The following is a 15,177-nucleotide window of genomic DNA, read 5'->3' on the forward strand; positions in this document are numbered from 1 at the left end:
CTTGTTCAATACCCAAGACAACTACAAAGAATTAATTCAATTTCTCTGTGGTGTCCTCTATCTATGATGCACCTTGAATTTTCTTGTCATGCAATTATCTCACCATGAGACAAGGCAATTTCTTGCTTATGATAAGGAAGCATTGAAACGGTTAGTATTTAATGGGCTGGGTTTTTTTTTTTAATGTGTCAGAAGCAACTCGAGAATATACTGCAAGTCACTTCTGGTGTGAGAGAATTAACATGGCCATATAGCCCGAACATGGCCATATAGCCCAAAAAACCTACAACAACCCAGTGATTCCGGCCATGAAAGCCTTTGACAATACAGAAAATTAACTGTCTGCAAGGATGTTGCCCAGGGGCACCCAGATGTGTTACCATCTTGTGGGAGGCTTCTCTCATATCCCCCTTTTGGGAACCTGGGGCTGTCTGATGGGAACTCACCCTGTCTTGCAGATTTGAACTGCCCGACCTTCAAGTCTTCAGGTCAGCAATTCAGCCGGCACAAGGATTTAACCCATTGTGCCACCATGGCTCCCTTAATGGTTTGGTGTCTGTGGGTGAAATCCAGGGGTGATGTTCTGCTAACAGAACAGCTTCCATCGACTGAACTAGAAGGAAGTGATGGATTCCCACTTTTCCTTTCCTCCTGTATGCTCTCATAATTGGCTCCAGAAGGTATTCTTCAGAGCAGATTTTGGGAGAGATGTGGTGGATTGCAGATGACAAAAGACCAGGGAAAGTCCCACAGCACAAGTGAACAGCTGCTTATGACACTGGTGTTCACCCAATATTTTTAGTTAATGTTTTTATTCAATCTTTTTTTCTCCACTTATCTGTGCTAAGCTTTTTCCCCTTGGAGGAACCTATAGGAGGTTTATAGAGTACCCCAAAATGGAACAAACAAGCATGTTTTTGAGTTAAAGGATAGGGCTGTGTCCTATTTACCTTCCCACTCTTTTTGCTGGAAAATGGAAGGCCTCTGAGAATGAGTTGGGGACTCAAAAAAAGACTGAATGTGTGTCGGAATCCGCTCTTGGCCCACTTCAGGGTGTCTAAATTGGTCTTTGGTCTCTGGTTTCTGAAGGACATTTTGCCTGATGTTTGACCCTTCTTTGTCAACATATACCACCCAGTCTTCCCTTGGCTCTTAATTATCTCTGTTCCTAGTGTTTGTGCAACATTAGAAGGCAGAACTCCACCCTGATTAGTGTGATTTTGCATAATGCAGAATGACTTGCAAGACACTGTATGTGAGCAATGTAGCTGCTCCGATTTTGCCTCCTTAATTAAGCCATAATTATATATTTTAGCAGCAATACAAATTACCAATACTTAGTTTTAAATCAGGCTTTTGTATATTAAAGCTTGAAAAGTGGCATTATTAAGATGTTCTTAGGACTGATGTAGAAATATACTCCCAATATGAAGATATGCCACTCAGCAGACACAGAAAGCAAGGATATGAGTGTTCATGAGGAATCAAAAAAGCCTTCTCTAGATTGTCAAAGGAAGGGTAATAGAGTTAGAAGTCATAATTAAAAATCTTAGCACACAATTTTGTCATCTGAACACTTTAAGCCCTACTGTATCAGAAGAAGAGTTAAGCAGCTTGTTCAAATAATATCCCTCATTGAAATTAATTAAGGTAAGGTAAAGGTTTTCCCCTGACATTAAGTCGAGTCGTGTCCGACTCTGGGGAGCGGTGCTCATCTCCATTTCTAAGCCAAAGAGCTGGCATTGACCGTAGACACCTCCAAGGTCTTGTGGCCAGCATGGCTGCATGGAGCGCCGTTACCTTCCTGCTGGAGCGGTACCTATTGATCTACTCACATTTGCATGTTTTTGAACTGCTAGGTTGGCAGAAACTGGGGCTAACAACGGGAGCTCATGCCGCTCCCTGGATTAGAACCTGTGATTTTTCAATCAGCAGGTTCAACAGCTCAGCACTTTAACCCCCTGTGCCACCAGGGGATACTGAAATTAATTACCCTGTAGTTATTTTTAAAAGTGCCCAACTTTGGCTGGATCATGCCTTTAATTCTTTTTTCATTTTCAAAATTAGTGGTTTCCAATTCTGTAAAGAGAAGGGAATTTTAGTAAAAAAAAAAATGAAAGAAAGGAAGGAAAGGGAAAAACATATCAAAACATGCAGGTCACTGATCTACAAGATCTTACATGAGGGATGGAGAACCTTTGGCCTTACAGATGTTTTACACTTCAGCTCCCATAATCCTTTACAGTGACTATCTGGTATTCTGGGAACTGTAGTGTAAAACCATCCACAATGTCAAAGGTTCCCTTTTACTTTCAATAATATATCTCTACATATACTAAAAAAAAAAAGCCATACCTTAAAAAAAATCTGGCTGACCTTGCTTAACCTCTTGTTCTTTCTGCTGCTTCTGAAATTGCTGCACCATGTTCACTTGGAAACAAAAAATCCAATCATAGAAAAACTTTCAAGGTTATTTTTTTTTAAAAAAGTTCTTATTTTAAAAATAGAAGCAGCAGTTTCCCTGTATGTGTGACATTAGTTCAAGTATGTTGATGCAGTTTCCAAAGCAATACCAAATGCCTCCGGTCACATTTCAGTTAGGTCAGCCAAATCCACAACCAAGTGGTACAAAAAGGGGAAAATTATGTTCTGCGTTCTGGATTTAGATCACTGTTCACATTCTTATTTATGAAAATATTTTTTTCTTTGGAACTATATTTAAGGCTTTACTTTGCTTTGTCTAACATGCTTTGATTTTCATACATAGCTGCTTTTTGGTGATGAATGAGACCATTGGATTATCTTGCTGGGCACAATCCAACTGACAATGGCTTTGGCTACAGATTTGCCACCTCAGTCAATTTAAGTGATCCTAAAACAGGGGAAGGTAATGTTGGACAGCATGTCCCCACCTGCCTTAGCCAACAGAGCGAATGTTTAGGAATGCTGGGAGCTGTAGTCCAATTTACTTACGTACTTACTTAGGCGATCCATTGTAGCTCAAGGACGATGGTCCTTCAAGTCTAGTGTCTTGGCGGTGGGTTTGTAGGTGGCTGTGGAGCTCTATTCTTGATCCGCATGTTCTCCCTGTTGTTCCATGCCACAAGTACACAACTAAATCTGTCTGCACAGATGGCAAGACAGGCAATCTTTAAAAAGTGTCAATAATGCCGAAGTTCTATTCCTGGCTTGAAAGTGTTTATTCCTGTTTGATAGTGTAGTGCTGACTTGGACAGAAGTGGTCATACCCCATTAATTTTTTTGCCAGAAGCTTCATGAAACGTGTGAAGTGCACATTTTCTCTGGCCAGGACAAAGAATGGAGCGTTTGCAACGATTTGCATCTTCGCATATTTGCATCTTCAAATTTTGTTTTATAAAAAAACCGCTTAAGTTTCCGGTGGATGTTCTGTGGTGGCCATCTTGGGGGCTGAAAAATCCCAGGACAAAGCAGCAAGTGTGGAAGATGGAGGCAGAAATCCTGGGACCAACAGGTCTGTATCTGGACATCTTCCCAGGTCCCCATTTTTTTTTTTTGGCCCTGACTAAAGCATGCTGCCTGAAACCACCCTGAGATGTACCTCCCAACTGGACACCAACATTATGGGAAAACAAGGAGTAGGTCCTCACTTGCAAAGACAAGGCTGGATTATTAGTGATTTAGCTCAATTTCTTGAGCCTTTGCTGGCTAGGACCCAAGTGCTGAATGAAAAAACAGAGCCTTGCTTCTCCTTCCTTTTTCCCTCCAAAGTCACTTCCTTCTAAATTTCCTGATGCTACTTAAGATACTGAGTCAATCTTCAGTTAGACTCAATGCAATTTTGGTGCTGAAAATGGATTCCCATAGAATGATGTCTATTGCATGCTAGACTTCATTTATTTAATTAATACATTTCTATGTCATTGTTCTCAGACCTGTTCACATATGTGATGAGGGGTATGCCTATATTTTAGAACAGCTTCCAAGCCTCCAACTATCTTAAGCTTTACTGAGCCTCACTCAGTCTTTGGCCCTGCATTGTAGCTATATCCTTGTGCGAGAGAAGCTTTGGATTTGGGATCTGGATCTGGTCTTGAATCTCAGGGCCTCGACTGTCTTGTTCTTAGGATGAGGAATTTGAGAGCTTGAAAGACATACAAAATTTGATCTGAATCCTATTAATGTTTTTTTGCTTTCAAATCAGTTCTGACTTATGGTAATCCTTATCCCAATGTTTTCTTGGCAAGATTTATTCAGAGCCTTCCTCTAAGACTTAGAGAGCGTGACTTGCCCAAGATCACCCAGCGAGTCTCCATGGCTGGGTGGGGATTTGAACCCTGGCTTTCCAGAGTTGAAGTCTAAAAGACATAAATTACACTGGCTCTCACTCTATTGGTAGCATGATGAAAGCAGACCTACTGAATCACTAGAATTTACCTATGTGTAAATTTACCATTCAGCAATTCATTCAATAGATTTACTCAATGCTTACAATTAGGATTCAGGATATACTGATACACCCTTACACAGTTACTGTAGATTGTTCAGACCACAGTTTAGAAAATGTTCTTTGACTGAACCACTACATGCCCTTAAAGTTAGTCCATGTAAAGGTGTAACAAACACATCTATGGAAAATGTGTGTGTATGTTCTTTTCACACGGAAAACTAAATTTCTTGACAGAAAAAAAAACAATTTTCTTATCTGTGTTAGACTTGTTTATTATCTGAATGATGTGCTCTGAGAAAATGTGGTTGATGCTTCAGGTAGCATGCTTAATACCATCAACAGGACTTTCCCCCTGTAACATTGCCTAGGGCAAACCTTGGTCTTGGGGTGTGGCCTCTGAAAACTCAGGGCCCGAAATGTTCCTAGCCTGGCAACCCTAAGTTTTGGCATAAGAAGGTTCCTCCCTTCCCATACCACCCACATTTTAGTTCTTCCCTGAGCAAATCTTCACTTGCAGAGCAGTTCTGCCAGCAGACAACTCTTTTACTAGATGCCTTGAGATCAGCTGATAGAACATGATTCTACAGATAGAAGAGGCTTTTGTTTAATCTTCATCTCTTTCAGCCACCATATCTTTGTATTCAGTTTGAAAATTCAAGTTTGCATTGTACAAGTGGGGTAACTCAGGTCCCATATATTATATACAAGAATTCCTGTGTATATCCTCCAAACACAGGACATTCATGCCTAATGTACCTCCCCAGTGACATTCGATAACAGATTTGGAATATGTACAATGACTATGGAACAGCTTGGACTACGATTGTGAATGGTGTGATTTTTTTTTAATATAGAAAGTAATGTTTTTCAGTGTTCAGTATGTATTAATTTTAATTTATTTTTATTTTTAATATTTTGGAATTCTATGTGTTTTAAGGCACTGAATAATTGTCTCTATGTTATTAGTTATTTTGTTATTGTATTCATATGTTTTTTAATGTTATTTTGATGATGTAGCTTGTTGTTTATGTTTTGGTTTTATTTTGATGTAATATGTTGTCCGGGCTTGGCCCCATGTAAGCCGCTCCGAGTCTCCATTGGGGAGATGGTAGCGGGAATATAAATAAAGTTTATTATTAATATTTATTATTATTATATGTAAGCTGCCTTGAGTCCTCTTCGGGATAGAGAAAGGCGAGGTATAAATAGGGTAAATAAATATTAATTAATGAATTAACTTCATTCTTAACCATCTTTCTTAAAACTATACTTACACTTTGAACTTCCATAAAAACCCATTCATAAGGTTTTGATATTTTGTCAGATAAGTATCAAAGGTGACATTTTAACCACATTTCTGTACAGGGTACCACACAAAAGAAAAATAGAAAGAAAGACTAGTGCATTAAATAATTATAGTAGCTTTGGCTGAGTTTTTGTCCCCAGATTAATCCAATATAAAGGACAGTTGCAAGAATAAAGTTACCTGGAAAAGGAGAAAAGGAAAATCCTGCATCTGCGAAACACCTTGAAGTAAGGATGGGATTTTTATAATAATAAAATCAGTCTCTTTTCTGAGGATTTGGAACATAGCTTTTTTTTTTAAAGGACCAGGGAGGAGCTATGAAATTACAGATGTATTAGGATAATATTTTGCTCTAGGCAGCTGGGGTAAAAAAGCAGAATTGAAGATAGAATTATTAAACAGAACTAGCATGACTTCTTTAAATAGAAGTCCTGGTTTTAATCTAGTGGTTTAGAATTCTTATTTACATAAGCAATTTTTTACTTCACTTTCCTATTGAGTAAAATCTTAGAGCAGTTTATAAACTAGTGCAATCCCCCAGGTTATCCTGTTACAGTTTTATCTATATATAAAAAAAATGCTCTGTGCATAATTAGTACCTTAAAAACAAAAGAACCAATGAACGAAATCCCATCAAATTTGGCAACAAAACATCTCACAATACAAGGAGTGACCATCACTCAAAAAATTATGATTTTGTCATTTGGGAGTTGTAGTTGCTGGGATTTACAGTTCACCTACAATCAAAGAGCATTCTGAACTCCATCAACGATGGAATTAAACCAAAGTTGGCACACAGAACTCCCATGACCAACAGAAAATACCGGAAGGGTTTTGGTGGGCATTGACCTTGAGTTTGGGAGTTGTAGTTCACCTACATCCAGAGAGCACCATGGATTCAAACTATGATGGATCTGGACCAAACTTGGTACAAGCACTCAATATGTCCAAATATGAACACAGATGGAGTTTGGGGGAAATAGACCTTGACATTTGGGAGTCGTAGTCACTGGGATTCACAGTTCACCTACAATCAAAGAGCATTTTGAACCCCACAAATGACAGAATCAGGGCAAACTTCCCACACTGAACCCCCTTGACCAACAGAATATACTTAAGGCCATCCAATCCAACTTCCTTCATCAGGGCAAGAAAACGTAATCAAAGTCCTCCTGACAAAGAGCCATCCAGCCATAGATAAAGATATAGATATAGATAGATAGATAGATAGATAGATAGACAGACAGACAGATAGATAAATAGATAGATATGATTCACAGACTGAGAGATATAGTATCATATATTGGAAAGAGACCCCTAAAGAAGGACAATTCTATGTTGCATGTTCCAGAGTAGGCAAACCAGACACCAACACTGGCAAAGAAACAGCTAATAAATACTGTTTACCCACAAGCATAAAGAAATTACATATATTAGAAACCAACACTTTCTCATTATTTTATTTTTCAGATCAACAGACTGGACCACAGCAACGCGTGGCAGGGGACAGCTAGTAGAACTATATTCCATTTTAACTTCCAAGACAACATCCTCAGGAATTATGGAATTTAGTGTGGACCAAGAGCTCTCTGGTTGAAAATGTTAAATGCCTTTTCTAAAATGCAAACTCCAGGATTATATAGAGTATTGATAGGGAAGTTAAAGGTCTTCATCAGATTGATGCCCCCTCTCTGCTATTCAAGAAGGCACGTGTGGTGACTTGCGGCAACCTATGTGCCTTCCCTCCCTCCTGCATTTCATGGGGGAATCAGGAGAACGCAGGCTGATGCCCTGCCCCATTAGATGGGGGAAAGTGCCAAAAATACAGGTAGCTCTGTTGGAGCAACCCAAAAGACACCGTATCCTCCAATATTGAAAGTTGAATAAAACCCTGTTGTTGGATGCCACAAGTATACAATCAAATCTGTCTGGCCAGATGGCCAGGTAGCCAGGCTCTAAAAATAGTAGATAATTACAAAGTTCTGTTTCTGGCTTTAAAATGTGTGTACCTGTTTGTGTACTGCTGACTCGGGCAGTAGTGTTTTTACTCCATGAGGTTTGTAAGTGCGAGAGAAACTTCATGAAACGTCTGAAGGGAATTGTTTTTGAGGCCAGGACAAACGATGGAATTTTTGTGGTTCACCATATATCTGAACGTCCACATATCCATATATTCGCAACCCACAATGGTTTTTAAAAAAACTGCCAGTTTCCAGCAGAAGTCCTGCCTCTGGCAGCCATCTTGGGAGCCTCTAGTTACCTTGGCACTATCTTGGGACAAAGCATGACGTCTGGACAGCAGAGGCAGAAATCCCAGAACCAACAGGTGTGTATGTGGACATCTCCTGAAGTCCCTGGACTTTTTGCCCTTCACTAAAGCCCGTGATAAAGTGCTGTCTGGAACCGCTCTTAAACATTCTGGCAAGGAGGTGACCTATAAAGCAATATAAAGCAAAAGTAATCTTATTAAATATTTGGTGGAAGCAAAGAAAAATATAATATACAGTGGTAGTATCCCACTGTCCTGCTTGTGTGTGAGGGTGTGTGTGTCTCTTGTCCCTCACGACCTTGGCAGGGCCATACCTGTCGCTACTAGTAGTAGTAGCAGCAGTAAAGAATCTCCCTTTATTGTAATTGGTAGCAGCGCTGGCCTGCCATTATTTTTACAAGATCCAACATTCAGTTTACAATTTTCAATTTCTCATCACAGAGGACATTTTGTCTTTTTCTGTACGAGGAAGCATTTAATGGACTAACAAAGAATCTAGATCTAGCCTAACACAAGAACACTTACTCTATGAAAGTGATATAATTATCCAAATGATAATATAAACACACTGCTGTGGAGTAAAAATAACAAATTAGATTTTACATCTTTTTTAAAACACAATTTTTAAAAGTGAAACCTATTAACACATTGTTAGATGACTACATTTCTTCTTCCTTCCTCAGAAACAAATTAAATTAATAGCTCTAGAAAAAATAAATGTGTTATGATACAATTCCTTGCATTACTACTCTGAAGTAAGTGAATTCATGTCAATGAAGTTTACCTCTGAAGAGGTAGGAACAGAATTGCAGTTGTAAGAGATGACAATCTTGAACAGAAACTTCAGCACAAATTTAAGGCTGCCCTCTTACATCCAGTTACCTGAGCTCAGCTGAACACAGTGGTAGTTGCTTTTCAGTGCTGTGTAATTATTCCACTGCAGTGAGGAAAATTTAAGCATCATTTACATTTATTATACTTAATATTTGCTATGTTGTGGTCTCTAGCATTAAACTAGTTTTACAATGCAAATGATGGATTTACAGTGCAGATGTTTGGTGCTTGTCAGGTATAATAAAACAGATGGCACAAAGTTTATTGGAGGATGTAATTATATAAATCCAAGGGACTTACTGAATAAATATGCAGTGGATTGGGCTATACACACAGAAGCTCTGGTGTTATCCTCTTAAAGTAAACACCCTAAATTTATGAATTAAATTATGGTGGATATGTGAAGTTTCAGTTTTGGTAAGATCTTGTCAAAAATGTTGTGAATGTACAGTCAGCTCTTGTGGGTTTAACTTTTGTGGATTTGATTAATATCTTCTCATTAGGAATCTCTAGATTCTCCAGGGCACCTCTATAGTCAACTTCTGGAGGAATTGTCCATAGAATCCCACTGGAGGGTCTAGATCAGTGGTTCCCAAACATTTTTTGACTAGGGACCACTTTGAGCAGAAATATATCTCCAACATTAGCATCAAAAGGGTTACGAATCAATTTTTGGTCAACTTTAGATTAGGTTTGGTTATTTGGGGTGCTGATTCAGAAAATTGCATTGGATATACCACATCAGCTCTAGTTTCTGATACAGAAAATATGCCATCCAGTAGTCGCCATCTGCTCTCCCACAGAAAACCATATTTAATAATCTAGGGTTGATATGGTTTTTCCAATGCAATAATCTAGAGTTGATTTTTTGAATCAGTACCCCAAATAATCCCAGGAACAGGCCTAAAAACGAAGACACCAAGGCACCCCCACTTCCAAGTGCCACATGGAATAGCTCAGGAGGAGGAGAAGCAGCAGCCAGGAGGCTTGTTGTTGCACCTTTCATGGGTAGTCAGACTCTTCTCTCATGACATCCCTGTTGCCTTGGCACTATAAGAGGGTTTCGCAAGACCAGCTGCTCTCGTTGCAACGGGGTAGTAATGGTGTGGCCGCATACCATATTTTAGTTCTTGTGGACCACTGGTGGTCCACAGACCACAAGTCAGGAACCACTGATCTAGATATTCCTAGAGATATATTTTAAAATTGCATTTTAAAAATTAATGTTTTTTCCCACTTTTGCTGTGATCTTGCCCCACAAAAGTGAATGGCTCACTATATACTCATTCAGCCTTGGTTCTACAGGAAACGATTGCTAAATTGTTGGTAATTGAGAGATTTTATATTCCTAGTTCAAAGGATCTGTAAAGCACAAAAACAACTAATAATGAAAATAGATACATGAACAAAAATAATTTTGGATTAAATTTGATAGTTGTTCCTTCTAGTCATCATATCCTATGCTTGCTGCCTTCTTCTTCTTTTAAACGTAGCTAATTGTTCAGTAAGAACTTCCTTCACCACTTGGCTTTCCTTTTAAGTTCTCTGTGGTCACTTCATGGGCAGAGTCAGGAAACAATTTTGCAAGCGTTTATCTGGCTGTGAGCCATGTATGAGTCAGCCATTTTATATGTACATTAAGAAACCTCATATCTCCTTAGGGCAGTGTTAATCTTTTCTCTAGTTAAAGCACCCTCCCTCTGTCTAATTCACTTTAGATATATTGGACCATAATTTGTAATAAACGAAGAGATTCTGGGAATTGTAGTTTAATACATTTGGAGGTATCTGGTTGGAGGAGACAGCATGCTAAACAGTGGATGTTTATAAAAGTCTTAACATAAAGGTGTCATTAATCTTTTTAGATCCTACTACATGAGATCAGGAACAAGGCCAGATTAAGACATGCTGAGTCCCTAAACTGTGTCAAGTTTAAGAATCCTTATGTCATTACTCTAAAATATGTATTCGCCTGAGAAATTTGGGGCATTTCATGATGCAGTGCAATCTGAGGTTGAAACTGTAATTTTTTTGTTTGCACATAAATCTGGCACAGATTAGATGAGATCAGAAATTAGTTACTTTCATTTTTTAATCTCATTTTGTGCCTCTTCCATTAACATGTAGCAAATTCAGTGGTATGAGTAGAATATGCAAACTGAAGTGTTTTGCCTAGATCATTGTCATGCCGTCACTCTGTTCACCTTTTGCAATATGGGGCAAGATATGTGTGGAAATGTTGTTCCAACAGCTCTTGATCAAAGGCAAGGAAACAGGAAAGGGATTTGAGGACCGCAATATTCACAGTACTTGCTGTTTTGGGCCTGTTTTGTCTGTGATCTCTGAACTTGTTGTGTTTTTGCTTGTGTATTTTTAAAGTAGTTTTGAGAATTACACAAGCAAGGATGGTAAATAAGAAGATCAACGATAAACTGTCTATAAAATTGAGGGAAAATATTTTATTTTTTGGATTTATAGTGATGCGAGACTTTAAAGGGCAAAAGGAGAAAGAATGGAAGTCAACAACCTTTTTCTTTCCCCCCTTTCCCCTCTTTCTCTTCTTTTCTTTTTTATTATTTTTATTAGTTTTGAACTTTAGCATGTTGTATAATATTGTATTTTCCTTCTCCAAATGACTTGTGCTTTACAGATTTGATCCTGTATCATCAATGTTACAATCTTAAATATTTTTTCCTCTGAAGGAAATTCTATTATGTTTAATGAGACTTGTCCCTTCGTCAGGTTTACGATATGAAGGGCTAGAAATGTACTAGCCACATTTCTGCACTCAGCGCTGGAATACTTCTGCATTATGTAGTCACTGCTTTTGACATCTCTTTTGTTACTAGTATTGTATACCTTTGACAGACTTGTTGTTCTTGCTTGATGTACTGTAACGTGTCATTTTACATTTGATGGTGCTATATAAATAAACAGCAATGATGATGATATCTGTTTAGCACTAAATTGGAGATAACACAATGAGTTGAAGAGATAGGAGCTTACAGGCTTAAAGAGGCTTCCATAGCAGAAAGCAAACAATGGAAAGATGATAATTGGGATTAAGGATAATATACTACTGATGCAATTAAAATTCTTACATCAAAATACATAATATAATAATCAAAACCTCATTTAGTAGTATTGAATACTAAATTAATATGGGGTAAGGATCTCAGTTTTCCATTGTTGAGCATAATCGAACAAACTTTGGTCACAACTAAAGTTCCTCGGCTAAAGAGCATGCGCACATACATTATTACATAGAACATGAAACACTATGGTGAAATAGAATTCTACAACATAGTAAAAGTGTGGCTATTGACATCCCATTTTCCCAAGAGATAAAGAAGCAGAACCACCCTAACAAAATGAACTGGAGAACAAGGAGCATAATACTGCAGATTAGTGAGATGGAGAGAGAAGTTAGAAGGAAAATGGGCAGAGGAAAGGATGCCAAATTTCTAGTGAAGTGAAAATATTACTCTGTTTTCCAATGGCAAAGACTGGAAAAATTCCTAAGTTCAACCAAAGTGATATGCCAGTTGGCAGCAATACATGATTTGGAGTTGTTCAAATAGCTACCCACACTGTTCAACAATATCATACATGATAGCCATGCAAGCAGGGATTGTGCTTGGTGGTAGTAGGTATCTTAAACCAAGGCAGGTTTCATTTCATTCCCTTTGCTCCCTCCTTAGGCTGAACCCCCCCCCCCCCCCCAATTATATGAAGCCTGCAGAAAGAGCACTAGAAGCTCCTGGACTGAAGGTGCCTTCTGAGTATCTTCCACCGATGCACAAATAGACTATCGCCCCCCTTCAGTTAACATGCTACACAAAGATGATTATCATAAAATGGAGAGGGCATTTATTTCTTGATGGACAATATGTGGTATTGAATCTGAAGGTAGCTGTCCCCTGCCATTTGCCTATCCCTTTCAGATTAGATTATTCCAAGAGATTTGGGAAGCTTCAGCAGCCACACACTGAAGTTAAAGTGCTAACCAGGAGCTAAGTATACAGAAAATATGATTCTAATTTTGTTCTGTTTTGATTGGCTCCCCAGTTGTGTAGAAAGTTCTTGTTTCAAAGTTTACAGCCTCAAATTGCTTAGGATCTAATTATTAAAAATGCAGCATCTTTCTGTATAATCCTAAGAATCCCTCCATCCATTTTCAGAAGTATAGTTGGTGGGAAGGTAAGACAATGCCTTCTCAGTTTTGCTGCTTTCTGCCGTGGGAGGCTCATTTGGTTCCTTCCTTACTGACTAGGTACTTTCACTGCTGCACAGAGAAGACTATCTAGTTTCAGTATGCCTGAGGGACTGATTAGCTGTCACCTCCTTTGTTTGCTTGTGCTAACAATAATGTATTTTTGCTAGCCATTTTCATGCAGCGCAATCTTTAGTATTTCCATTTTCTTTTGTTTCTTTCTAAGCTTTTAACTTTTTCCATAATTTTAAGGTGCAGAAGGCATTAAAATCCTGTATCTTGTCTCAGGCATTAACCAAATTTGAGACTGTAGTCAAGAAATCAGAAGAATACTAATATTTGGAAACACAACCAAGACAGATAAGATCCTAAAATATAAAGACGTATCACTACATACCAAAGTCAGAATTGTCCAGACCTTAGTATTTCTGTTTCCTATGTATGGATGTGAAAACTGGAAAGTTGATAGGAAGAAAATCAACTTTTTTGAAACACAGTGAAAATTGGAAGAGAATTCTACAGATTCCATGAGTTATTTAAAAAGACAAATACCTGTGTATATGTCCAAGAGCAAATCAAACTTGAATTCTCCCTATACCGCCAGAATGACCTAATTGAGGCTATTATACTGGGCCTATATCGTGAGACAAGATGATATGGCAAAGTCAAAGGCAATAGGAAAAGAGAAAGCCCACAACACTGGTGGATGGATTCCATCAAGGAAGCCTGGAGTTGCAAGATCTTGGAATCAAGTACTACTGCATTTTAGCTGGTGAAATTTTATTGTTGTGTATTTTGACTTCGTTATTGTAATTCTATTTCTGATACAGCTGTGTGGTGCCTTTGGGAACAACATGATCAGCTCACAGAGCAGATATTGTTCATATATTGAAAGCATAGGTTGTCATCACAAATTATGGTATCTAATGATAACTTTTGAAAACACAGGTAATATCAATACAAAAATAGCCTGTATTCTTATTGTATTGCTTCGCTGCTTTGATTGGTAAGAGTAATGGTTCTGCATTCAAATAGGCTACATTAAGCAACAGAAATGGTGAAGATATATATACAATCAAAGACTGCATATGTGTTCTTTGTTACTAAGGGGGCTGAAGATCCACCTTCAGTCTCTTGCTTCTTTACCTCTCTCTTTGAGGCTTTTCTATAAGAATGGACAGAATACTCTTGTCAAAGGCCTGATCACCAATAGAAGGCTTTTGAAAGTACCCTAAGAGTCACATGTTCTAGGATTGCATGTTCTGTTTGACCGAAGGTCACAGGTTCTGTTCATTGCTATTGGTTTTCCTTTTGTTTTACTATGCACTCTTTTAACAATTAAACATGGTTATTGTTTGCATTTCAGTTTTTATTGGGTTGTACATAGTTCAGAGAACGATAATTATTGGATAGCCTAGAAGTAGAATCAATCAATCATTTGTTCTCTTCCATAACATCATGCACAATACCACATATGGCCCTTGGCAAGAAAAATTAATGGGAATAATTATGCATTACAGTATATGTTTTTCTGAGGTATGATAGCTGGGTTCTGCCATAGAAAATTCATATATGTTTAATACAGGGATGGCCCTCCAGGTGTTTTGGACTTCAACTCCCACAATTCCTAACAGCCATTAGGAGCTCAGCGGAGCACATTTTGAGAACCTACAGGAATGGTAGGACAGGTATGTAATTTTGAATTTGTTAACACACTGATTGTGTTGTTTCTGCAGAATAGGAGTTACAAAAGCTATAAGTATAAAAACACTTTTCCAGAACAGCAAACTGTTTCTATGAACTAGAAATATATTGGATGCTTAGACATTGAGAGATCTGAGCAAATTGCTTGTGGTATCCTGGAGGCTCATCATATGAACAATCTCACAATTTTGAACAGTTCTCCTTAACCGAAAGGCAGACTACAGGTTAATTTGCTGGTTCTCTGCCTTCAGATTTATAGTTTAAATAAAACAGGATGTAAAAGGAAAAGGGATGGAAGTGGGACAGGGATTAAATTTATCAGGAACTGCGAGTTCTCTCACCCTCCAGTGGTAGCTGGGATGGATAGAATTTCCTTTGCTTCTGGTCTAGGCGTGCTTATTATCCTCTTTTCAAGACCATGG

Source organism: Anolis sagrei, chromosome 4, assembly GCF_037176765.1.
Source record: "Anolis sagrei isolate rAnoSag1 chromosome 4, rAnoSag1.mat, whole genome shotgun sequence".
Classification (NCBI taxonomy): Eukaryota; Metazoa; Chordata; class Lepidosauria; order Squamata; family Dactyloidae; genus Anolis; species Anolis sagrei.